The 27,319-nt window shown below is 38.8% G+C and overlaps 1 protein-coding gene across 3 annotated transcripts in view; it reads right to left on the bottom strand.

Moving 5' to 3' along the window:
* Positions 1 to 13,906, bottom strand: part of WDFY3 (WD repeat and FYVE domain containing 3) — a 251,559-nt gene extending 237,653 nt beyond the window's left edge. For all 3 annotated transcript variants that reach the window (XM_029943745.1, XM_029943751.1, XM_029943756.1), the window contains exon 1: positions 13,846 to 13,906. The gene's annotated coding sequence lies outside the window, so the exon portion shown is untranslated. The remainder of the gene's footprint in view (positions 1 to 13,845) is intronic.
* Between the last annotated feature and the right edge of the window lie 13,413 nt (positions 13,907 to 27,319).

Raw genomic sequence — 27,319 nt, 5'->3', positions numbered from 1 at the left:
CGGACGGAGTTTACAGAGCTCCCTTCCTCTCCGCCATCTTGGCTCCACCTCTCAAACTGAACATATTCTAATGAGACTTTTGCTCCCCAATATGCCATTGAACTTGAAAGCCACCTACATAATTAAATCCAAAGGGCAGTCAGTTCTCATGTTTCTTGACCTATCTACAGCAACTGGCATGACTCATCAAACCCTGCTATTTTCTCTACCTGGCTTCCAAAATAAGGGCTCTCCTAGTTTCATCCTATCTCACTGGTCTCTACTCACCTCCTTTGCTCACTTCTCTTCTCAGTGATGACTAAAGTTCAAGTTCTTACTCTCTTCTCCATCCAAGAGCAAACTGTACTGACTCTGTCTACAAAATACATCCAGACTCTAACCACCTCTCATCACTTAAAGACTTTAACCAGAATAACTATCCTCTCTCACTTGGATTTTGTCCATAGTTTAGTAACTGGCCTCCCACCTTCTACCCTTGTCCTACTTCAATCCTTTCTCATCAAAGCAGTCAGAGTGATCCTAATCATCTTGCTTAACTCCTACAATGTAACATCTGTGCCCAAAATCTCCTAATGGCATCTCATCTCAGAGTAAATGCCACCATCTTTAAAATAGCATAAAAAGAACCCACATAATTTGGCCCCTATTACTACCTCTGACCTCATTTCCCACTGACCTTCTTGCAATCCCGTATTCACGCTAGGGTTACTCCTGCCTCAGAGCCTTTACACTTGCTGTTCTCCCTGCCTAAATGCTTTTTTCCAGATGATTATCTCTACATGCCTCATTCCCACACTATCTTCAGAACTTTGCACAAATATTTGTTTCCTGAACAAAGTCTTTCCTGTCCCCTTTTTTTTAAACTGTAACAATTTTGCTCCCAGCATCTTTAATCTACCTCTCTGATTTATTTTTCTCCAATGTTACTAACATAAATTTATTTCACTTCTATTCCTGTTTGTCTATGTCCTCCCACAAAAACATAAAACCCACAAGGGCAAGAGGTGTTTTGTTTGGTGCTATACCTTCAATGCCTAGAAAGGGTTATGGCACACCATAGGCATTCAACAAACATTTTTTGAGTGAGTAAGTAAGTAATTACATTCTTCCTGAGTTTACAAAATGAGAAAGTCTAATCGGGGGCTACAGATTTTTGATGTAAAATAAATAATCATTCTAAAATTTCAACAGGTAAGTGATAACAACTCTAAAGACTTCAATAGGTGTTGGAGCCAATACCTCTAGAAAATTAATTACTATATAGTAAATAGTTCTTCTCCCCAAATCAGGTTTTAAACTCTAGCTGTCCACACAGTGACACTTATTTTCCACTAACTGCTGTCATAGTCAACAGTGGTTGGCTTACAGAGCCACAACACCAACTCACTGAAAAGTATTACAAAAATGTTCATTCCAAACTGGTTCCAGACAAAGAACCACACTCTTTATAAAGAAACTCTAAAAATAAAGGGCAGATGTTTTTAAGTGTTTTAAATATTTGGTTTGGATATAATTTCAGACTTACAGAAAAGGTACAAATATAAGAATTTAAAAAACCACCATTATACCTAATGTCACTAACTGTTAATGTCACCCTCTTTGTTTTATCATCTGTGCTCATGTATCCTCTTGCACTTCCTCTCCATTCACAGACACACACTCACACTACTTTTCCTCTAAACAAACTGAAGATAAGTTATATGACATTGCAGCCCTCTGCTCCACTGACTCAATGTGCATTTCCCAAGAAAAGAGATATTCTCTTTTATAACCACAGTAATCTTCATTAATTTGAACAGCATTACAATTTTTTAATTTTCTCTAGTATCCACATCCCCATTTTTTTCAACTGATCCAGTAATATCCTTTCACAGTATTTTCTCCCCATCCAGTATAGGGTCAGGTATTGCAGTTAGTGATTATCTCTCATAAGCCTCCTTTAATATAGAACAGTGCCCTGTCTTTGATGACATTTGGTTTTGGAAGAACACAGCACCATCCTGCACTTTTTTAAATGTTTATTTAATTTTTGAGAGAGAGCGAGCGAACATGTGCGTTTGTGCACAGGGTGGGGCAGAGAGGAGAGAGAGAATCCCAAGCAGGCTCCACGCTGTCAGCCCAGAACCTGAGGAAGCATGGCTTGAACCCACGAATCATGAGATCATGACCTGAGCTGAAATCAAGAGTTGGACACTTAACTGACTGAGCCACGCAGGCACCCCTCCCTCCTCTAAGTTAGAATGCTTGGTTTGAGTCTAGCATTTCCTCATTTTAGATTCAGGTTATGCAGTTTTGGCCAGATTACCACAAAGACGATGATATGTCTCCTCAGGATGTCCTATCTGGAATCACATGGTAGTCATTTGCCCCATGTGGTTCTCACCAACATCTAAACACAATTTTATACCTTGTAAATAATAGATCATCTTTAATAACATGGAAATAACCTTCACCTCATCAATATCCCCCCTTGACTTAGTTTTCTTGCCCTGTCTTACTTTACTCTAACAGCTGCAAATTGATGATTTTCCAGCTCTAGAACTCCAAGTTCTACTGTGAGCAAGAGACCTCCCTTCTCTATTTATTCATTTAACAGTTTATTACTATGAATAATGATTCCTATTTCTACTGGTTCATAATCCATTATTATACTTATTTGATGATAAAATTAATCTAGACTGAACCAATAGGAAATCCAACAGGCTTCTTATGAAATGCTCCCATTTGTTTTAAAAAAAATTTATGTTCTAATATATAAATAAAGAAAAGGATCCAGGTTCACCTGGTATGTACCATGCCCAGGTCTGCAATCAGCCCATTCTCTGAGGATTGCTGGTTCCTCTGTGCTGGGAACAGTGATACAGATGAAGATTAGGGAATTAAGTGTTCTCACTGTTCTTTCCTTCTTAGCCTTTTTGTTGGAAAGAGCTACCAGGAAATATATGTGCATATATATGCATATCATACATGTGTATATTCATGTCACACATGGATATACATTTGTGCACGCATATATATACTAGTTGCAAAAATAGTGAATTCACATTAATATCTTTTTAAAATTTTTTTAAATATTTATTTAATCTTGAGGAAGGGGAAGGGAGGAGAGAGACAGACAGGCAGACAGGCAGGCAGACAGACAGACACAAAGCAGGAGTGGGAGAGGGGCAGAGAGAGAGGGAGACACAGAATCGGAGGCAGGCTCCAGGCTCTGAGCTGTCTGCACAGAGTCCGATGCAGGGCTCAAACCCACGAACTGTGAGATCATGACCTGAGTTGAAGTTGGCCGCTTAGCCAACTGAGCTACCCAGCTGTCCCAATACCTTTCATTTCAATCCATTTCCACAGGATTAATTTCTGCCTTTCCCCATTGCATATCTGTATGTCCCTCCACCCTCAGGCCCTGGCTCCAACCACCTCAAAACATCCAGCCAATGCATAATACACCTAAAAATGCCCCAGAGCTGCTTTGTCTATATCACTACAAAACTAAACTCTAGTAGAAAGAATTCAAGATTTGTTTGCAATCCCTCCCTCTTCCTCCACTCAAGTTGAGGGTAAACAGCAAAATATTGTGTTAATATATCACTTAGATTCACTGTTTCCTCCCTTAAAATATAGGTATAGCATTAGATTAAAATACGGCCAGGTTCATTTGTTTTAGTAGGTTAAGATTTTTCCCATCCCCATCCTTATTTTGAATATGGAAGATTACATGCGCTTTGTTTTGAAAAGTCAACGTATAAAAAAAGAAACTTTGGGGGCACCTGGATGGTTCAGTTGGTTGAGTATCAGATTCTTGATTTCGGCTCAGGTCATGGTCTCATGATTCATGGTACTGAGGCCAGTGTAAGGCTCTGCTCTGACAGAACAGGGCCTGCTTGGGATTCTCTTTCTCAAAAATATATAAACATTTATTTTTTTAAAGATGTAAGTTGAGAAGTGTCATTCTCACTCATAAATCTTTGGTCTCATGACCTCCAACCACCACTACTACCTTTGCAAAGTTTAGCAGATATTTATATATTTTATCCCCCACCCTTTTCTTAAAACAAAAGATAGCAAACTATATATGTGTGTTTATACTAACCAGCTCAAACCAGACTGGAGGAACTCTTCCCAAAACACTGTATGAAACCAATAATTTCTTAATGCCAAAGCCAAACTAAGACATTAAAAAACAACAAAAAAAAAAGGAGGCTAGAAATCTGATATCCTTTGTGAAGACAGATCCAAAAAATTTTAACAAAATATTAGCAGTATATAATAGAAATATCACATCATGACCAAGTGGAGTTTATCCTGGAAATACAAGGCTGGTTCAATAGTTGAAAAAGTAATCAGTATAATTCATTATATCAAATGAATAAAGAAGAAAAACCACATTATAATCTCAATTCAAAATAAGCATTTGACAAAATTCAACATCCATTCATGATTTTAAACTCTTATTAACCTAGTAACTAGCAGAATGCAACCCATCCTGATAATTGGCATCCTTAAAACAAATATAGCTAATACCTATTTAATGGTGAACGACTGAATGCTTTCTGTCTTTAACACTATATTGGAAGTCCTAGCCAGTACTATAAGGTATAAAAAAGAAATAAAAAGCATACATTAGAAAGGAAGAAATAAAACTGTCTTGGGGCACCTGGGAGGCTCAGGCGGTTGAGGGTTCAACTTCACCTCAGGTCATGATCTCAGTTTGTGGGTTCGAGCCCTACAGCGGGCTCTCTGCTGATAGCTCAGAGCCTGGAGAGTACTTTGAATTCTGTGTCTCCCCCTCTCTCTGCCCCTCCCATGATTATGTTCTGTCTGTCTCTCAATGATAAATAAATGTTAAAAAATTTTTTCTTAAATAAAACTGTCTTTATCCCAGGCAACATGACTATCTATATAAAAACCCCAAAGAATCTTAAAAAACCACTACTAGATTTAATAAGGTAATTTAACAAGGTTGTATGTAGTATACAGAATTCAATAAATAAAGATCAATCATCATGGGGTGCCTGAGTGGCTCAGTAGGTTAAGCTTCCAACTTCAGTTCATGATCTCCTGTGCGAGTTTGAGTCCTTCAACGGGCTCTGTGCTAACAGCTCAGAGCCTGGAACCTGCTTTGGATTCTGTGTCTCCCTTTCCCTCTGCCCCTCCCATGCTCATGCTCTGTGTCTCTCTCAATAACAAATGAACATTAAAAATTTTTTTAAAAATTATAAAGATCAATCATGTTTCCACATATCAACAACTGAAAATTACATATATACATATTGCCATTTGTAACAACAAAAAAAACCATGAAATATTAAGGATAAATCTAACAAACTACATGTAAGAGCTGTATTCTGAACACTACAAAACACTGATGAGATAAATCAAAGATGACCAGAGTAAAGAGAGATATAACATGTTTACAGATCTGGAGACTCAACATAGTTGTCACTTCTCTCCAAATTTATCTACAGATATAATACAATCCCAATCAAAATTCTAGTACTTTTTTTAAACTGACAGGATGATTCTAAAATTTACACAGAAAAGCAAGGCAACTAGAAGCCAAAACAATTTCAAAACAAAACAAAAGAAAGATGGAGTACTTCTATGACTTGATTTCAAGACTTACTCTAAAGCTATAGGAATCAAGACAATGTGGTACTCATGACAGGACAAACACCCAGACTAAACTTTAACCCAGAAAAGAACAGAAATTTCAAAAATAGATGCACACTCATGTTGTCATTTTTGATAAAGATGTCAAGCAATTCAATGGAGAAAGGGAAAACTTTTCACCAAATGGTGCAAGCACACCTGCATCCACACGCAAAAACCAAAGCAAAAGCAAAAGACTCTCAACCAGCCCACACATCAGAACATAGCCAAAATTTAACTCAAAATGAATCATATCTCTAAATGTAAAATGTAAACTATAAAACTTCTAGAAGAAAAGAGTGCATAATAATGCTGACTTTCAGTTAGGCAAAGAATTCTCTGAACAGGCTACAAAGCACAAACCATAGAAGGAAACACCATTCTAAGTGTTTCTCTCTGTTGTCAGAACACTCTTCAAATGACATGGTTTTAAAAACGAAACAGGGTGGCACCTGGGTGGCTCAGTCAGTTAAGCATCTGACTTCGGCTCAGGTCACAGTTTCACAGTTCGTGGGTTCGAGCCTCGCATCAGGCTCTATGCGGACAGCAGGAACTGGAGCCTGCTTCAGATTCTGTGCTTCCCTCTCTCTCTGCCCTCCCTCCACTTGTGCTCTGTCTCCCTCTCTGAAAAGTAAACATTAAAAAAAAAATTAAAGAAATGAATTCAGGGAGTCTGGCTGGCTAAGTCAGTGGAGGGGGTAAAGTTTACTTAAAACAAATAATAAACAGTTTTTTTTTTTTAAAAGATATCCATAAACTGGGAGAAAACATTTATAAAACATATACCACAAAAAAAGACAATTAGATCCAAAATATATAAAAATTCTTATGATTCAATAATAAAATAAGCAACCTAATTTTAAAAAGAGCTAAAAAGGGGCGCCTGGATGGCTCAGTCGGTTAAGAGTCAGACTTTGGCTCAGGTCATGATCTTGGGGTTTGTGAATTGAGCCCTGTGTCTGGCTCTGTGCTGACAGCTCTGAGCCTGGAGCCTGTTTCTGATTCTGTGTCTCCCCCTCTTTCTCTGCTCTTCCCCTACTCACACTCTGTCTCCCTCAAAAGTAAAAAAACATTAAAAAAAAAATTTTAAAGGAGTTAAAGATGTCAATACTTCTTAAAAAGATATAGATATAGGAAAGAAACACATGAAAGTTTGTTCAATATTGTTAATTATTCATTAAAAGCAAATTAGAACCATTCTGAAAAATACTATGAACATTAGCTTTTTTGTGGATATGCTTTCATTTCTCTTGCATATATACTTAGAATGTTACTTACAGTTCATAGAGAATATGTTTGACTTTGTAAAAATCTCAACTGTTTAGTAAAGTGGCTATCCCATTTCACCAGCAATGTATGAAAGGAAACTCCTAGTTGCTCCAAATCTTCACCCATTTTAACATTATCAGACTGTATTCCTAGCCATGCTAGTGGGTGTGTAATAGTATCACTCAATGGTTTAAATTTGCATTTCCTGGATGACTAGTGGTGCTGAGTATCCTATGCGGGATGAATTGGCCATTCATATATGTCTGGTGCAAATTCTTTGTCTTATTTTTTTTGACAGGGGTCTTTGTCTTATTATCAAATAGTTGAGAGTTCTTAAGATATTTTGGCTCAAATCCTCTGCCAGATATATGCTTTGCAAATATTTTTCCTGGCCTGTGGCTAGCCTTTCATTTTTAAGACACTTAAAAGTTCATATACAGAAAATTGACTTAAAATTTGTTCACTTTTCTCTATGTATATATACTTGAAGGAATAGAATTTTTTTAAAAAAAAGACGTAATTGGTCTTTGGGAGGTGACGAAATCATTGTCAACTACTGAATAGTCTAAGATGACACAATCTGGCCTGCACATACTTAAAAACTGGAAAGTATATCCTTTTACTTCTAGTTTAGAGTCCTTCATAGCATTGGGTCCCTATCAGATGCCTGACACGAAACCTAAAATTAGAAGAGAGAATAATGTTGAAAGCCTCCCTCCTGCAATTCTTGATTGCAACTTGACTTCTGAATTACAGACATTTCAGATAAGGTATATTATACTTTTTGTTAATTCCAGTTTTATTTTGTATTTTTAAAGCTTACTTATTTATTTTGAGAGAGCGCGCGCGCATGCAAGCATGAGCAAGGGGAGGGACAGACAGAGGGAGAGAGAGAATCCCAAGCAGACTCTGCACTGCCAGCACAGAGGCCAATGCAGGGCTCAGTCTCTCAAACTGTGAGATCATGACCCAAGCCAAAATCAAGAGGTGGTTGCTCAACCAACTGAGCCACACAGGCGCTCCTGTTAATTACAGTTTTAAATGAAAACTCTATGTTGATGAGAAAAGCAAAGAAATTCATCTTCACTGTAAATACATGAAAAACTAATTTATGCAGTGACTTTCTAAAAGCATCTGATTGTCGAATAGGGTAAAAAAAAATTAAAACCCACAATATATGTTTTTGTTGACAGCACAGATAGCTGTATATGTAAGTACTGCTTATTAGTCCTTATATCATGTTAAAACGTTCTCCTAACTGTAGGAAATAAAAGTCTTAAGCTGACATTTTTCATATTAATAAAGGTGCATCCTCAGTAGAATATGAAATGTCAAGTAGAACACATTTTTTTGAAGTAAAACAATAAAGTTGCTCTCCACAATACCTAATCTTCTTTCCCCCTAACCCATGCCCCAAAGATAATCATAAAAGTCTGGTATGCCTTTCCTATACTCAAATGTTTGTGTATATACGCACATATACAGACATATATACATAAATGTCTTCACAAAGGGTATATTACGGTTTAGCATTCTATAAACCAAAATAAAAAGAAATTTTAAAATGAGGCCTTTATGGATGAGAAACTATAAAACATGAAATTTAAATAAAAGGGAAAAGATCTGAATCTAATTAAGACAAAAACATTTTTTGAAAACTTTAAGAAAATATTATTAAATTTTGAGAACATACAGACTACCTCATTACTTCTGTAGTAGACACTTCTTGGAGTGGCTAGAGAGCCTATAATCAATCCTTCCCTTCTTTGTGCCATGATGAATGGCCTTGAAGGAAAAGATCAGAAGAAAAACCAAGGAAAGATTTAGGGAATGGCTATTTGAATGAACCTCTTACAATGGTGCCGTAGCCTACAAAAATTCCCCACCAGAATCCTGCTACTACCAAATCAAACAAATCAAAATATAAAGCCTCTTAATAATCACTGGAGAGATCGTCATAAATCGTCCTGCAGCCAGCGTAGTCCTCAGTTAGTGCGTTCCTGAAAACCACAACCAGGTGGTAGGAAAAGCAGTTATGCAAGAGATCAGTTACACTGACTAAGATGGACCTCAGCTGCTACTACTCTCCAGAATCCATTTGCCTGAGCTCCCCACAGGCACTACTTACTTCTTAGCAGGCAAAATACTGCAAGCCCCTTGGATTACAGAAATAGTGATGGCAGAGGGCGGGGATGGGTTAAGTAGGTGATGGGGATTAAGGCAGGCACTTTGTGGATGTTGTCGTCAATCACTAAATTCTACACCTGAAACGAATACTACATTATATGTTAACTAACTGGAATTTAAATAAAAGCTTTTAAAAAATGGTGATGGCTGGTTCTTTCTGTGATAGACACCAATTCTGAAGTTGCCTTGTCAGCACCACTACATAAGATTAACCGCATGTTTCCTATAAATCACATGGCCTTTGATCTAAGAGTTCACTTCAAATGGCAATGAGTGGATTCTCAGAGCCCCATATCAAATAGCCTCTTACTCAGACACAGCTGTCTCCCTAGGAGGAAGTAAAGGCTTCTTGAAGCTTAGTATGCCAGTTGTTGCTCCAGCTAAAAACTTCTGAATTTGCGGTGCTGCAGGATATAAAACAGGCTCTGAACCACCAACCAATAATTGTTTCCTATCTCCAGAATACAATGGATGAGGGAACGATTTTCTGCTCTCAAAGTTTTGCTTTTTATCTCAAGAACTCTGAAATTCGCTGATATAGAAGTTTTAGTACCCAATGAAGAAATATTTATGCCAGGAAACAAAATAACTGCTTCACTCTATTGAAAGCTGAGCTTATCATGTTCAGTTTGATTTCCTCACGACGGTAGAAAAACAAGAAAAACAAAAACAGAGACTACCATATTGGCTGGGGATGACTGTCCCTGACTATCAAGGGGAAGAGAGACTGCTACTATGACTCTGGGACGTGGAAGACCATGAGAAGAACCCAGGGGAATTTCCTGGAATACGTTCTTACAATACTGTGTACACATTAAGGTTAGTGGAAGACTGTCACAATTCTATACAGTTGGAATTATCAGAGGTTCAGACCCTTTCAAGAAGGAAGGACTAGGAGGCGCCTGGGTGGCTCAGTCAGCTAAGCATCTGATTTTGGATTGAGTCATGATCTCACAGTTATTGAGTTCAAGCCCTGAATCGGGCTCTGTGCTGACAGTGCAGAGCCTGTTCAGGATCCTCTCTCTCTGCCCCTCCACCCCCCTATCTCAAAATAAAAAAGACATTTAAAAGATTCAAAACAAAACAAAACAAAAAGAATGAAGGACTAGGTCAGCTTGTTAGGAACACAACCCTGATAAGCCAAGATACTAACAGAAGGTACGAAATCTGAAGTAAAACAGAAGAAGGCATTGATTAGAGTGCATGCACTGATGCAAAACTAAACATTGAAGCCACCATTTATTTCCTTACTAGTCCCTGGTATATAAGTACCCACATCTTTCCCTTTAAAACATTTTCTTTCCCTTTCCTTTCCTCCAATCATGCAGATGACAATTTAGCAGTAATTAAATTTAAGTTGTAAAATATCAAGAATCCCAGTGAAACCATTGGCAGCATGCTATCACCCAGACTCAGTAGCCCCAGGGCCCTGCCTCTGGATGTGGAGCCTCAGCCTGCATGGAGATTTTCTCCCACTAAGACAACTGCATCAACAGATGGAACAGCAGGTTACCTCTGCATTTCCATAAGCGGGGAGGGAAAGTAAAGGAAAGAAAAGAAGGGAAAAGAGATGGTTAAACTATTAACAGCTGAGATATTTTAGGTATTTCCTAGGAGGGCTGCCCCAATTTTGATTTCCCCTTCTTGGGGACGGCCCCCAGCACACAAGTGTAGACTCCTGGGGCTATGACTATACATCATAATGTTGGTCCCTGTCTCTGGGAGACAGATCCCTCATCTGAAAAGGGTAATCTAATCCTTTCTTATTGGAATATAAAAACTGAAAAGGCACAAAAGGGAGTCTAAGTCTTTAGCGTGAGGTCACGTTAACGGTAGGGGTATAAAGAGAAGGTATTAAAAACTGCTAATGAGGGACACCTGGGTGGCTCAGTCAGTTGAGCATCTGACTTCCGCTCAGGTCATGAGCTCGGAGTTTGTGAGTACTAGCCACTCGTTAGGCTCTGTGCTGACAGCTCTCAGTCTGAAGCTTGCCTCAGATTCTGTGTCTCCCTCTCTCCCTATTTCTTCCTCGCTAGTAATCTCTGTCTCTCAAAAATAAACATCAAAAAAAATTTTTTTAATTGCTAATGAGATTTCCAGAGCTCTAGTTTCTTCTGATCAGGCCCCATTGTTCAATTCATCATTCAATGTCCAGTACAGATTCCAAAAATGGCTTTTGTTCCCCCTTAAGCTAATGACTATGATCTAACTGCAACCCCCAAAATGCTATTATGACTTCTAGAAAGTTAAAAAAAAAAAAAGGAAGGTTCTCATTTTAATGTCAAATTATCATAATCATACATTTTCTTTGCTTCCTCTTACCCTGCTCAAAAAACTCAACTCCTAACATATTGTACTTTGCCTCCGGTGACATTAGAACCCTGATGCCTACCATGCTTTTTCATATCCTCTTATTTTGCAACAAAGCGATTTACTCCAAAGCTTCAGTGTGTTCACTTCAACAGCAGTTCCCTGTTAAGACTTTACTATGACACATCAGCAGTTCTCTGCAACTCGTGATGCCTTACCAGTGCCAATAAAGCAAAGTAAATGATTACTGATTAACAATGGAAATGAATTTTTTCCTTAAAAGATATTCAGTACAGGGCACCTGAGTGGCTCTATACTGTCTGACTCTAGGTTTTGGCTCAGGTCAGGATCTCACAATTTCATGAGCTCCAGCCCCTCATCAGGCTCTGTGCTGACAGTTTGGAGCCTGCTTGGGATTCTCTCTCCCTCTCTTTGCCCCTCCCCCACTCACGCTGTCTCTCTCAAAATAAATGAATAAACTTAAAAAAAAAATTTAGTATAAAAATGTCAAAGGGCACCTGGTGGCTGAGTCGGTTAACCAGCTGACTCTTGGTTTTGGCTCAGGTCAGGTTCTCATGGATGGTGCCCCGTGTGGGTCCCTGGGCTGACAGTACAGAGCCTACCTGGATCCCTTCTCTCTCCCTCTCTCTCTGCCCCTCCTCTGCTGTTCACACATGCTCCCGCCCTCCCTTCCTTCCTTTCTTTCTCTCTCTCTCAAAAATAAATAGAACATTAAAAAAAAAAAGTCAAGCCCAGCCTGTTTCTGCTGTCCCTGTGTCTTGCTTCTCCTGTCACTTAAATCCTAGGTCACAAACATGAACTTGTGACAGCAATTTCAGTGACAGCAGTTTCAGCCCCAGTCTTCGAGTCCAAATCAAGTTGTTATTAACACTAATTCACCTAACCTTATAGCCCAGATTAGAGGACTGAGGTTCCTACGTGTTCTGATACACCCTCTGGTCTATTCTTCCCCTTTCTACCACTCTAGCCCTGTTGATATCTCAATTATTATAACTAGGTCTGTTTTAACACTTTTAGAGGTTCCCAGTCTGGTCCCTGCCTTTTCTCTTCCTAGGACTCGGACACCTACTTTTGGTTACCAATCCCAATCCCAAGGACAGAAATCAGCCCAGTACCCACAAACAGAATTCTCTGGTAGCCACTTATATAAATATATGTGTACATGTAGGTAATTATTTTATTTACTCACACACTCTTTCTCCAGAATTCCATGTGCTTCTTTACCTCAAATTCACATTAACACAAAGTTGCATGGATTGCTCCCTGGCTGTTCCATACTTAACATGGCTTACCAGAGACCCTTCCTCAACACCTGTAATTTAAACGAGATCAGGTCTAACATACAGTACTATTTCTAAGTGTGGACTCCTTCTAGTATGTCCTGTATGATAGTAACTTCTGCCCTGGTCTAAAACTTGGCTATACTCTATCAGACCATTAATACAATGAAACTCTATCAAATCTTGAGATATTGTACAACTAAGCAAACTTACAGAATTTAGAAACAAATCAAACACATAAATGAAAGAAAAATATTTTCTAAATGGTAGGATTATAAATTTTGTAATACAGTTATATTAAAATAACAGAATATGATTCCTGGACATTTACATGCCAATATTTTTTTTAATTATTAGCTTGTAATTTTTAAAAGTAGAGAAAAAGACAAAGACTACATTATATTTTATAAATATATTCTATTATAGCATATAGAAATGACCATTTCATTCTCAAGAGTCCTAGCAGTTATTTCTTGATTAAAGAAATTAATAAAACAGGTAAGGTAGGTCAGGGCAGTAAAACACTGCATAAATCTATCTAGTCATAGAAATTAGTATCTCCCCTTATTTTTAAGATTTTATTTATTTTTAAGTAGTCTCTCCACCCAACGTGGGGCCTGAAATCAAGAGCCACACACTCTATCAACAGGGCCAGTCAGTTGCCCCAATTAGTATCTCTTTTGATCAATGCTAAATACTTCCTTATTAAACTTAAACTTCTAATTCTTTTTGATACCCAATATGGGATTCCCCTCACTTTCTCCAAAATCTAGCTTCATTATTAATATTACACCTTCATTAAGGTTGTTTTCTCTCCTGGTTTTCCCCTACCTTGATTCCTATCTAAGAAGATCAAGCCACAAATGAGATCATCACAGGTATAAGGAAAAACTGCAAAGCAGCCCAAGAATCAAGGAAAAAGCTGTGTGTACCTATCCTAGGTCCCTTATAGGCCAAAGGGCTGCATCAAGAACAAGTGCAATGACTACTAAAGAACCCCAAATACTGTGGCTAGAGAGGAAAGCTTATGAAACTTCAAAACAGACATTACCACAATTTTTAGTAATTATCTGTTCATAAGCTAGAGTAGTTTACTAGCTCTGTGAAATGAGGAATCGTGTTTTATCACCTGAACATCAGCGCAGAGGACAGGCAGTTCATAAATTCTTGCTGAGGGGCGCCTGGCTGGCTCAGTCAGTAGAGGATGTGGCTCTCAATCTCAGGGTCAGGACTTTGAGCCTCATGTTGGGTGTAGTGATTGCTTAAATAAATTAAAACAAGACAAAACAAAACAAAAAGCTTGTTGAATGAAAAAAACAATCAAGGATTCAGAAGGCTAGTAAGGAGTGTCAAATATACTCCACTTAGAATGCAATACAGTCACTGTAGAATGACAACCTCCAGGGAGAGCCTTACTCTAACAAAACCAAGTATGATATGAGTTTTAAGTTACTCTTCTCCAAAACAACTCCCTATTGATCAGTAAGTGCAATGCAAAATGCATCCCGCATCGTGGATTTCATTAATGCTTACCCTTTCACCAGGCAATTATTTCTCTCCCTTCCAATTTTGTATTACTACAACCGTTTTCCTCAATCTCACACTATATTTAATATTTATTTTTTTTAAATCCATTTTATTACAGGCATCTGGGAATGAATTACTGGTTAATATATCTTCTAAATTGCTAGTCACAGATATTTTATAGTGAGTTGAATTCTCATGAAGAAAACAAATTACATGATGGGAAAATAATAATGTAATTTAGTTTTTAACTGTAACCCCAATAACCCAGACGATTCTTCACTAAGGTAGTCACTTTGCCATCTTTAAAAAAATGTTGTAAGTATAGGACTATTTTATTGCCCCTTAATGATAACACATGATGAAATGCACCAAACTAAAAACTTGTGTATAGTACTTAACTCTGCTACTCAAAAGGATGAGACAAAAAATTTTTTAAATACCAAACCCAGCATGCTATAAGAGCATCTCTTAGCTTTAACAAACTAGGATGAAAAAAAAAAGCACAGGCAGACGTGATTAATAGATATAAGCATGCTTGTATTAAATAGTAACACAGAAACAACAATTAGGTACTGGAGTGCAACTCATATTCCATCAAAATAGCACTTGCCAAACAATCTTGACTGGACTGGACCAGAATGATGTTTTGACATCAGGATATGCAAAGCAACCATTAAAATCTATGCTTAACGTAGGTGTTAACAAGCAGAGTAGAAAGAAGGGCTAGAATATGAGGATCCTTTTAAAGATCTTTCAACACTGGCAAGCAACAATCAAAAAATGGCTCATTTCTGATGAATGTCTTAGGCTGAGAAATTCAACATGCATGCAAATTCATAAAGAAAAGAAAAGAATAAGCTTTCTAAGAAAGATACAATAGTCTTCTCCAAGTTATGCCTACAGATCACTACTATTTAATTATCGTCATCTCAGAAAGGCTATTCGGCACATATTTCTCCTGCCCTGCCCCAAACACACAAGTACATATTGGTGGTAATGGCAGTCTTCCTGACTTTTGGAGGCTGCCATGTCCTGTCCGGCTTCCCCACACCCTCCTGAAAGTATAAACACCTATGCCAACCCGTGTGGCTGGTTACGTTATGCAATCTAACACAAACTGGGAATCACTGAACTTATTTACTCTGGTGACTCAGATTTAAATCTAGGTCTCTGAGGAAAAGGAGGTGGAGAACACAAATGAATGTGCTGACACCATTCTCCACTAATATTTATTACATAACTAAAGAAAACTCAGAAGATTTTCTGCTTTTTATATAGGTTTGGCCGAGAAACTATAGCTTTCAGAAATACTTCAGGACCATGATAGCATTGGCTATGTTGAATAGCCTGAGGTAGAGCGATTCCCCTTTACACAGAATTCTTTCTCTCCCTCTCTCCCCTTCCTGTCCCCCATGGTGTTGCCATTCACACCCACTGTCCGTTTCCTTCTTCCTCCAGCCTATTCTTCAAGCTGCTACCAAGAGCTACCTCTTAGCAATGCCGAACTTCACAATGTCAAGTTTTCCAATGCCATCTCACTCAGCGAGAATAGAAATACTTTAAACACAGGAACCTCAGATATAATAAAACAGTTCTCATTTTGACCGAAGAGATAACTCATCTATTTTTGGAGTTACCAAACTAAGACTAAATATATAAAGCACATTTGTCATTAGTCCAACAGATCAAATTATCTTTAAAAAGAATAAAATCATATTTAGTACAATTTTCAGGGTGACCTAGCTGCAAAATGCTTCAGGAGCAAAAGTAAAATTTTCATGTTAAAAACATGGTTTTCCCCCTAAATGTTTTACTTTATTCCTAATCCTTATTTTCATTATTTAAAGTCAGACTAATTTTTTCTAGAAAACTCATCAGATAGTAAAATCGATTGATTTTATAATTTTCTGTAATTCTGACATAGGTAAGTTTCAATGTTCACCAAGGAAATCCCATCAATCTCCCTGATATTCAGATCAAACATCATTTAAAGGTTCCCCTAACTGTCTCAACTAAAAGTAATCTTTCTACTCACTAAGCATCCGCAGAACCTCTGTACCTCACAGACAATCACATAATGTTCAATTACTTCTGAATCTATCTTACCTTCACCATATTATAAAGGTACTGAGAACTGTACATGTCTTAGACATCCACATAGCTCCCAGCGCACCCAGCACGGCACACTATAAAACATTTAATAGATATTTAGGAAAAATTACAGAATTATTAACATTCATTATTAGCATCATTTGGGAGTCTATTTACAGTGTAGCATCATTTTGGGAAATAAGAACTAGGTTCTCAGAGCAAGTTGAATCCCTTACACTTGATCTAATTTAGTCACTAGTCATTACACAAGTCAACCTAAATAAAATTATTAAGTAAATCAATTATTTCCTAAAAATAACTGATACAGAGTTTATTTTTATTTCATACTTGTTTACTTAAACATGGCATTTATCATCTAAATCACCTAATACTGTGTTTCAATGAGCAGTGTGCCACGGGGAACAAACTTGGGCTTTAGAGTCAGGGAGACCCAGGCTTTTATCAAGGAAAACTGCTTATGAATTTACCAAAAGATTTCTAGGGTGAAAAGAATAAAGAAACATAATAAAACATATATTATCATTCTTTCAGTTGATAATGAATAGTTTTTAAATTCCTAAGAGTGACAGTAAACATTTATTTTCTTTAAGACTTACATAATTTTGTGACAACATGCTTATTACCTAAGTACATTCATTCACTCAACAAATGCTTACTGAGAGCCAATTATATCCCTATGTGTATGTGTTTAGAGAATAAAACTTGCTGAAATACATTATACAATATGTGGTAATGTTCTACAGCTTTTTATTCATCTACTCTATAAATAAATACCCCTTCTGCTTTTCCAAAATCTCCTCTATATTCAGTACAGTGATAGAAGGTACCTAATTAATACCTCTTAACTGTCCAGTATTTCTTTCTCCATATTCTGTTGCATGTTAAGAATGAAAGTTTGCAGTAAGCAAATATAGTAATGATTAAATAAAGAAGTTCAACAAAGCAGAATTAAGAAGAATGCATGTAACTGAAATTTTACATGACTGTAAATGCTGTGCTGTGAATGAACCACCCAGTGGAAAATAATTAGCCATTTGCCTAGTCACTTGTCAGTCTTTTTACAGCAAATGCAGGAAACACACACCTTTGTCTGGTATCTATGGATATAAGGCACAGAACCTGAACTTGTACCAGCTGACCTCTTTACCCTGAGGTGAAAAGGAGTATCAACATTCTTGTATTTGTCAACATTTTTCAAAATGACCAAGATTATTATGCTTTTAGTAATAAAACACAAATCAGTATATCAGTATTATATTATAGTCATGTAAATGTTACCACCAGGTAAAGGGGGATATGTGAAAGGTACATCGGATTCTACAATTTCTGCAAATTCCCGTAAGTTTATAATTACTTCTAAATATAAAAATATAGGGGTGCCTGGGTGGCTGAGTCAGTTAAGCATCTGACTTTGGCTCAGGTCATGATATTGTGGTTCGGGAATTTGAGCCCCATGTTGGGCTCTGTGCTGACAGCTCGGAACCTGGAGCCTGCTTTGGATTCTGTGTCTCCCTCTCTCTCTGCCCCTCCTTTGCTTGTGCTCTGTTTCTGTCTCTCTCTCAAAAATAAATAACCATTAAAAACTTTTTTAAAAACTTTAAAAGTATATAAATATATACATGTATATACATAAAAATCAGTAAGGTAACACATTTTGAATAAATGTTAGAGAAGTGAAAACAAATACATACATCGCTTTTCTAAATTCAAACACTCAAAACGTACTAAGAGATCTGGATATTTTGAGAAGATACTTGTGGGATTTTTTTTAAAGCTATATTGTACGTAATCTTTATACCCAACGTGGGGGTCAAACTCACAACCCTGAGATCAAGAGTTGCATGTTCCACTGACTGAGCTAGTCATGAGTGCCACTTGTGGGATTCTTTTTAAAGTGCTGAGTCCTACCTTGAGGGTGTCATGCTAAGCGAAATAAGTCAGGCAGAGAAGGACAGAAACCATATGTTCGCACTCATAGGTCTAACAGGAAACTTTCAGAATGATCTAGCTTCAAGAAAAGCAGGCAGTTAGTAGTGCTTAAAGAAAAATTGATTCAGTATCTAATGGATAGTTGATACCTGTCACAACACAGCATTTTATACACTGTTAAGTGAAACTGCAATACAATCTTAAGTTTATTTTGGGAGTGTTTGCTGTATAATTGGATTTAATGAAATGTTTAGAGGTGCAGTAGGCAGGACTTTGAGTAAATAATGAAAGAAAATGCAAAATGCTTATGGATTCATGATGTGGTTTCATCTTAGCTTGGGCAAACCATGCAGTATTTAATACATAGTAGCAGAATATTTACTATTGAAGCTAGAAAGAAAAAAAAATAAAATAAAGTGCTGAGTCCTAGGGGTGCCTGGGTGGCTCAATCAGTTAAGCATCCAACTCTTGGTTTCAGCTCAGGTCGTGATCTCACAGTTCAAGAGTTCAAGCTTTGTATCAGACTCCAAGCTGGTGGTGCAGGGCCTACTTGGGGTTCATTCTCTCTCCGTGTGTCTGTCTCTGTGTGTGTGTGTGTCTGTCTCTCTCTCTCTCTCTCTCTCTCTCTCTTCCCCCCACCCCCCCACCCTGGCACTCTCCTACTGGTGCTCTCAAAATAAATATGTAAACCTAAATAATAAGAAGGAAAGTATCAAGTCCTAAGGGCACCTGGGTGGCTTAGTTAGTTGAGCTTCGAAGTCGTGATATCATCTCAGGTTATGATCTCACAGTCGGTGGGTCATGAGACTGAACCCCACACTGGGCTCCATGCTAAGCCTGCTTAGGAATCTCTCTCCCCATCTCTCTGCCCCTCTCCTGTGTGCATATGCACGCTCTCTCTCTCAAAATAGATAAACTTTAAAATAAATAAATATTGAATCCCACATATAATAATTAATCATCTTCTAAATTATGCAATTTATAAAGTAAAACTTATGTGTGTCGACGTTTTACTTAGAGCAAGCAATAAATCTATAAGGTTCTAAGCCAATATAAACAAGCTAGCTGTCCCCTCTGAAGAAAAAAGAATACAAAATAATTTTGGCATGATTTTTTAATATCAAATAATGGCTAAGTATAACACCATATGCCAAATATACTTCAATAAAAAATATAATGGCTATGTATCAGATTCTTACTTTTCTTAGGCTATTATTAAATTAATTGACCTTGTTAAGTCCATGCTGGCTGAAGGAAATAAACAAGCTAGGAAGAAACATACAGAAAAAGGAAGCTGGAACTAATATTTAAAAATGCAACACGGCACTGGGGTGGCTCAGTTAGTTGAGCATCGACTTTGGCTCAGGTCATGATCTTGCAGTTCATGAGTTTGAGCCCCACATCGGGCTCTGTGCTGCCAGCTCAGAGCCTGGAGCCTGCTTCAGATTCTGTGTCTCCCTCTCTCTCTACCTCGCCTGCTCATACTCTGTCTCTCTCTCTTTCAAAAATAAACATTAAAAATAATTTTTTAATTAAAAAAATAAAAAATGCAGCAAATCCATCAAGTGTTGACAACATACCTTTTATTTGTGTCAAAAAGTGCCCTGTAGCACGCGCCCTCTCACAACATAGGTACCAAGGGCTTAAGAACGGAGGAAAGCAAAGAGAATGAGTATCAGAACTCACATACCACTATTGTTTTATCTAAGGGATCTGCAGTAGAAAGGACTGCCAACAGACGAAGAGTCAGAGGCCAGAGGGGACAGGTCACAGGCCCAAAGTAACACAGCTCTCGAGTGGCAGAGGTGGAGCAAGAATTCAAATCCCTTAATTTCTGGGCCTCTGAAGTGCCATTATAAATAGGCACTTCTCTTTCATAAGCAGTAAGAATGAATACTTTAAAGGGATTAGCCCAGACACAAAAGAATCAAATAACTGTAATTAATTTATTAGGAAAAAAAAAATTCTCACCCAGTATCTTCTAGACTCCAAAATACAAGTACAGTATTTTAAACCCTCTACAGCTTCACATGAATGTAGCTGACTTAAAGTTACTAATCTAAGAAGCTTGTATCTTCACCAAAATGGATGGTAACAAGAGCACCTAAGTCTGTCCTCTTTGCTGAGCGGATGCAGTTTCCCTGAGGCTTAACCACGTCTGCTGCAGGGCCACCAGCACCGGCGGGGCTGTCACAGGGCACCCACAAGTCTCAAGCTGGCTCAGGTACCACAGCGCCGGACCGCCATGGTGCTCTTTTGCAGAATAGCACACACAGTGATATACTGAATTGAAAATAACTAAATGCATTAATATTATCCCAAGTCATATGCTAATATACTGCATACAAATAGAAGCAGGTAACAATTTTTTTTTAATTTGTGGAACTTAAACCTAAGTCACTAATAATTTTCCCTGACCTAAGAAAACCAATGTACAAATTTAATAGTAAGAAATAAGATGAAGGGCCTACTCATGCATAATCATTAAAACAGCAACACCAAAAAAACTCAAACCCAAAACAAAACTCAGCACTTAGTGAAATTATACTTTTGTTCGGTCAAAATACAAATAGTACCCACAATAAGCAGGCTAAAATACACAAAGTATTTCATATATTAAAACACTAAAGGGCCTATCACCGCGAGGTTTGTCACAACGGATTACAACAATATGAAAGATCAATAATCCAATATTTATGATTATACATAAGACACCCTACTGCACACAATGATTTTTAGTAAAACAGAAATGGAAAAATTATTCCTATCCCTAACATATATTACTTTACATGCTTTGCTTCTTCTTACAGCTTTTACGGTACGATTCTTGGGACCTCCCACCACCCTGTCCCTGCAGGGTCAACGACATGCAGGTACTGGGGAGGGAGACGGTCAGAAAGAATGTGGTCAGGCTTAAGATGATACCTAGACACTGCGGGGCTGAAGAGTCCTGCTGCAGCCACCCAGACTCACTGTGAGCACAAAAAGCCCACAGGCCTGCACCAGGATAGGGAAGTAAATCACCAACTCTAACGGTTTGTTCAACCAAATGAAACTCGCTAGGAAATACTGTCGATTTTATTTCTGGAACTAGATTTTTCACACCCTGCTCCTGCTTGAGTTGTTTATAGAAGTGATATTCTAGACCCATCAAGTGTCTTGTTTATTAAAGAGTCAAAGACCCAGTAATAAAATAACCCCCAAAAATTCCTACCAAAGAAAGGAAAATAGAAGTGCAAATGAACCAAAACCTGTGCAATGACCTCCATCTGGAGAGAAATTATCTACGTTTCTTTGTTGTATCTACATTCCTTTAAAATGAATGAATGAACAATTTCTGAAGTATTTGGCATTTCTTGAGCTTTTGATTAGAGAAAGGATAAATAAGGTAGCAGGGAAAGAGGTTAAGAGATTTGGGGGGAAGCTTGCCATGGGTTTACGGGAAGCAGAAGAAAGAACAGGCAGAGGCTGGTACATGGATGTGCACTTAATCATTCACCAGTATTTACTGAGCGCTTATGCACAGCTCACTGCACCAGCACTAACTGCCCAGTGGTCAGCAAAACATAGAATCCACATTTACATGAGGGTAGCAGTCACTACACAACACAATTAAGCATCTCTTACCCAGTTTTCAGTAACTCCATTTTCACCAATTCTAAAATTCAGCAGACTTTAATTCAATGGAATAGGAATGCAGAAGTTTAAAACAAAATCTAGGACCACAGCCTAGGGAGGGGAGACAAACAAAGCAGCTATTAAATAGGGGCATGACAAAGCAGGCTAAGGGAACAGAAGAGGAACAATCCAGCACTATTCCGGGTAGGAAAGGCTTAAGGTAAGAGAGGTGGCATACTTCAGAAACCTCAAGTAGGAGACAGAAATGCATCTCTGTCCACACAGAGGCTGCACTCTAGGGTCAAACTCACTGAACTCGAAGTCAAAGTCCTCACGCTGGCCGGCTGGCCGGCTCACTCTGCCGGCGCATCCACCAGTCTGATTTCAGCTCTCACCTCCCTCTGCTAGGCCCCTTGCTGTTGTCTAGACATCGCAAGCCCTTTCCCCTCAGCACCTGCTCTTCTCGCAGGTCTAAAACTCTCATTCCCTTGAATACTGTGAGTCTCTGCTCAGATGTCATCATAACAGAGGCCTTCTCATACAGCCCTCTATATATGGCACCGCACCCACACCTCAGCAACAATCCACTCCCTAACTCCTTACCCAGCCTTACGTTGCTCCAGGGCCCTCATTACCAACTGACAATCGTATACACTTGTCACCTGTCCCCCTCTAGAATTTAAGTTCTTTGATAAAACTCCATCACCTAACACTCTACAGAGCAGACACTCAAATCTTTGGTTTGTTTGGGGTTTTTTTTGTTTAAATGAACAAATGAATGGCTGTCAGAGAGGAGACTGGAGAAGCTAGAGCCTGGTCACAAACACAGAGCTTTGTACAGAATAGGACCCCAGGCTTTAATGGCTCTTTGATGGCTTAGAATCTATTAAAAGATTTTAGAGGGGCGGGGACACATATTGAAAAGATCACAACCATGTATTTTTCTAAATGAAAAAAGAGTTTGTTTTGGAAAGAGTGTGGGGGGACTGATGAGCAGAGGTGTGTCTACAGCTAAGGAGAGCTCTGTAGGACTTCAGCAGAGAACCAGAGGCCTGAAAGAAGGCCTCTGAGTAGGAAGCAGTGGGAGAGGAGAAATACTTAGAAGACAAAAGCAACTGGACCTAGTACTTGCCTGAGGGTGGAAACTGAGGAAGACAAAGGAGTGGAAGAGGAAGGCCAGGTTTCTACCTAGCTCGGAGTAGACAAGATCGGCATTTCCTCACACTGACAAGACAGGCTGCGGAGGGAGGACATTTTGGGGGAAAGATTATGAGTTGAGGCTCAGACAGGTTGAGACTGACATGCCAATGGAACATCTCAGTGGGTACGTCTAAACTTGCACTTGGATATATGAATCTAGAGCTAAGTAGCATGGTTTGGACTGCTAAAATAAATAAGGGAGAGTTAAGGATGAATGCTAAGTATCACAAATTTTTTAAATTATATTCAAATGACTGGCCTTCAAATTTGTTGCTCTATATGGAAAAACTAAAAATCTTTATGAAATCCTTATATCTCCCAGAATAAAATCAGCAGAATGCCATTAATACTTATTATGCACGAGTATGTAACAAATAAAACTTGTTGACCAACTTGATAGTAGCAATGAAAATCAAATACACTGAGGGGCGCCTGGATGACTCAGTCGGTTAAGCGTTCAACTTCAGCTCAGGTCATGATTTCATGGCTTGTGGGTTTGAGCTCCGCATCAGGCTCTGTGCTGACACCTCAGAGCATGGAGCCTGCTTCAGATTCTGTGTCTCCCTCTCTCTTTGCTTTTTCCCCACTCACTCACTCTCTCTCACTCCCCCTCAAAAATAAATTAACATTAAAAAATTTTTAATCAAATACACTGAATCAAAAATACACATTATAATCTTATATGAAATTTAGCTAAGTATTGAAAAGTAATGCTATAAGCATTTCTGTATTAACATTTCTTATAAGTTCCTGGATGAGTTCAAAGACTATGATTCAACTTTTTTTTTTTAAGTCCAAGCAAATTTAAAGAAATGCTTTATAATTTTTTGAGTTGTAAGTTTACTTTATTTTGAGAGCGAACAAGGGAGAAAGAGTGAACACAGGGGATGGGCAGAGAGAGAGAAAGAGAGAGAGAGAATCTTAAGCAGGCTCCACTTAGTGAAGAGCCAAATGTGGGACTCAATCCCGTAACAGCAAGATCATGACCTGAGCTGATCTCAAGTCACCCAGGTGCCCCAATTTTTTGTTTTTTTAAATTCCAAATTTTTATGGAAGAAACAAAACTTTACTTAGCTTTTTATTAGCCACATTTTAAAAATGTTAACAGCTAAGTTTTAGAATTCCCTAATGATGATTCCTTTCAAAAAAGCAATTCATGAAAGGGAATTTCACAGGAAATCAGAAACATCTTTTAAGTGCTACAACCTTCATAGTGAGATCATGACTGATGACCAAGCCAAAAAAAAAAAAATTATTCAGCAATGTCAGTCTTAAACTTCCTATGTTGGTTCAAATGCTACTGAAAATGAGAATTAAGAAGTCAAAAATGTTGGGGCACCTGGTGGCTCAGTCAATTAAACCACAAACTCTGGATTTTGGCTCAGTTAATGATGTCATGGTTCATGAGTTTGAGCACAGATTTTACTTGGGTTTCTCTCTCACTCTCTGCCCTTCCCACTCCTGTGCACTCCCCCTCTCTCTCTTAAAATAAACTTGAAAATGTTAAAGGAGACTACACACATAATATTTACTGAAATTTTACTAACTGATAATAAGTACTGACAAGAACACAGAACACCTGACTCTTACAGTGCTGGCAGGAATACAAAATAGTATAGTCATTTTGGAAATTCAATATAACTACTACCGATAAATATATACTTCTCGTAGGACCCAGTAATCCCAACTGAAAACATCTGTCCCTCACATTGTTTATTGCAGCTTTATTTCTAACTGACCCAAAGTCAGACACCTTGACCCAGATCAAGATACCTTAATATAGGCCATAAGAGTATTTACACTACAATGACTAGCAAATGCTACGAATTAGGGATTTTTTCTTTCAAGTGCAAGTTGTTAAAACACTTATCAGCATACCACTGAACAAACTACTGACACATGCAACAACTCAGTGACTAACAAAATCATTATGTTAAGTGAAAGAAAACACAAAACACTGCATATTCACTTAGTGACTAACAAAATCACTAAGTGATATTCTAGAATAGGGAAAACTATATGGCTATAAATTAGATTAATAGTTGCCAAGGGCTGGGGGCAGAGAGAGAGAACCTTTTGGTTCGACAGAAATGTTTTGTATCTTGATTGTGGTGATTATCCAATTGTATACATTTGTCAAAACTTCTACTGCATGTAAATTATACTTCATTAAACCTGATGACAAAAAAAATTAAAGTAGGAGTCATTTATCTCTTAATTCTTTTACAGATGATAAATGCTTCACACACAAAGGGAAAACTGGAACTCAGTGTAAATGTCAGGAAGGCAGATTTTTGCTTAAACATTTCCCACAGGAAAATGTTGAAGAAAGACGTGAACCTGTTAGATAGGAATGAAAATCAGACACCACGTGATCCTTCTAAGGATGCTATAGAAATGGCCCTACTTTGCGTTTTCATATTGGTATCATTAAGAGAGGTTAGCATCACTTAAGGGCTCATCCTACTTTGGAGTCAGTGGTTCTAAAGTTCTATGATACAGTATGTTATGATAATCTCAGATCCACTTTTCTAGACTTTTTTTAGTGTTTGTTTACTTTTGAAGGAGAAAGACAGAAAGTGAGCAGGGGAGGGGCAGAGAGAGGAGACACACAACTGGAAGCAGGCTCCAGGCTCTGCACTGTCTGCACAGAGCCCTACGTGGGGCTCCAACTAGGAATTGCGAGATCCTGCCCTAAGCTGAAAGAGAACACTCAACTGACTTGAGCCACCCCGGGACCCCTCAGATCCACTTTTCAATTGCACTGTCACTTATTCTTTAATAGATTTTTTGCAAGACAACACCACCATGTTTTCTAATTCATATCTCCTTTGTGCAGAAATTTTTAATAATATCTAACATTTCTTACATGAATCACTTCCAACACAGAAAAAGAAACCAGTGGTATAAATCTGTATTTCTAGCAGGTCGAGAATAGTTTAAAGTGTAACATGTACTACTGTGCTCAAATATCCTAAGAAGGGTTCTCAAGTCAGTCTAATGCATATGTATTTCTAAACATAAAAGAACCACAAAACATACCAAGCTATTTCCTGTGCTTAGATCCCATGATAAAGTTTTTTTTTAAGCAAGACTTATTTTTTGCTAGACTTATGCACTAATACATTCTTAGGGTATTTGTTTTTAACCAACATATTTTTGGTTCTGTTTCACATTACGTTTGTTATAATTAGCCTGATGGTAGAAACTAGTTGTTCTAAACCTGCTCTCAAATAATTCTAACCTGGAAATACACAGCTATCTCAAAGCAAAAGGTTTTGTTCTTTTTTAATTGTTTGGTTTTCGGACTAGAATAACCATTTGACACTAACCAACTCATGCCCGTTACTGAACAAAAAATTGTTTTTCCTATGCATTAGCACCATTTTCCCACAGGAAACAACCATTTTTAAGGCACTGGAAGTAGAGACAAGATTCACACATATAGTAAACATCCTTTCAATCAGGTTTATCCGCTTATTTAGCGAAAAGAGAACGTAATAGTGGCGATCTCAGAATTCAATGATAAAAATCAACGAAACGCTGCACCTGAGGATCAAACACCGGCCAGGTGGGCCAAATGGCTTTTGGTACGAAAGGTCACATCTGCTCGTTGAGCCCCACCAATACTGTGAATGTTTGCGATGCCACCATATCCCGTGCACAAGAGAATAAAAGGGCAAACAGCAAGAGCATCTCGGTTCCTCGCATAAACGAAGGGTTTCCAGCGCAGGGTGTTGGGGGAGAGCAGGGCTTGGGAATAAGCAGGAGAGGCCCGCAGCCCAGGAGACAGCGCCCGAGGGATGGAGGCCTGGCTCGGCTGCGCACCGGCGCGGGGGCTCCAGGAGCCGAGACCCCGCGCCGCCTGGAGACGCGGCCCTGGTTGGACCCCTATGCCTGGACCGCCAGGTTAGACCTTCACCGCTCACTCGGGGCAGGGTCCAGCCCTCTCCTCCCCCGCCCCCCGAAATACCCCCACATCGCTCCCCACCGCCAGCCGCGCGTGACCCCAACCCCGACCCCACCGCCACGGCGCCCTCTCCAGGCCGCGTTGGCGGACACAAGGCAGGCGGCCAAGCCTGCGGGCAGCGGCGGCTGGGGGCAGCGCGGTCCCGGGGGAGGGCGGCAGCTGGGCCGCGGCCTGTCCGCAGGGGCAGCGGGCACAGGGCCGCGAGTGGGCAGCGCCTCCGCCTCGCACAAACAAAGCGGACCGGGCG

The sequence above is a fragment of the Suricata suricatta genome, chromosome 1 (genome assembly GCF_006229205.1).
Source record: "Suricata suricatta isolate VVHF042 chromosome 1, meerkat_22Aug2017_6uvM2_HiC, whole genome shotgun sequence".
NCBI lineage: Eukaryota > Metazoa > Chordata > Mammalia > Carnivora > Herpestidae > Suricata > Suricata suricatta.
Note: the sequence above shows the minus strand (reverse complement) of the source record. Positions and strands in the feature narration are given on the sequence as shown.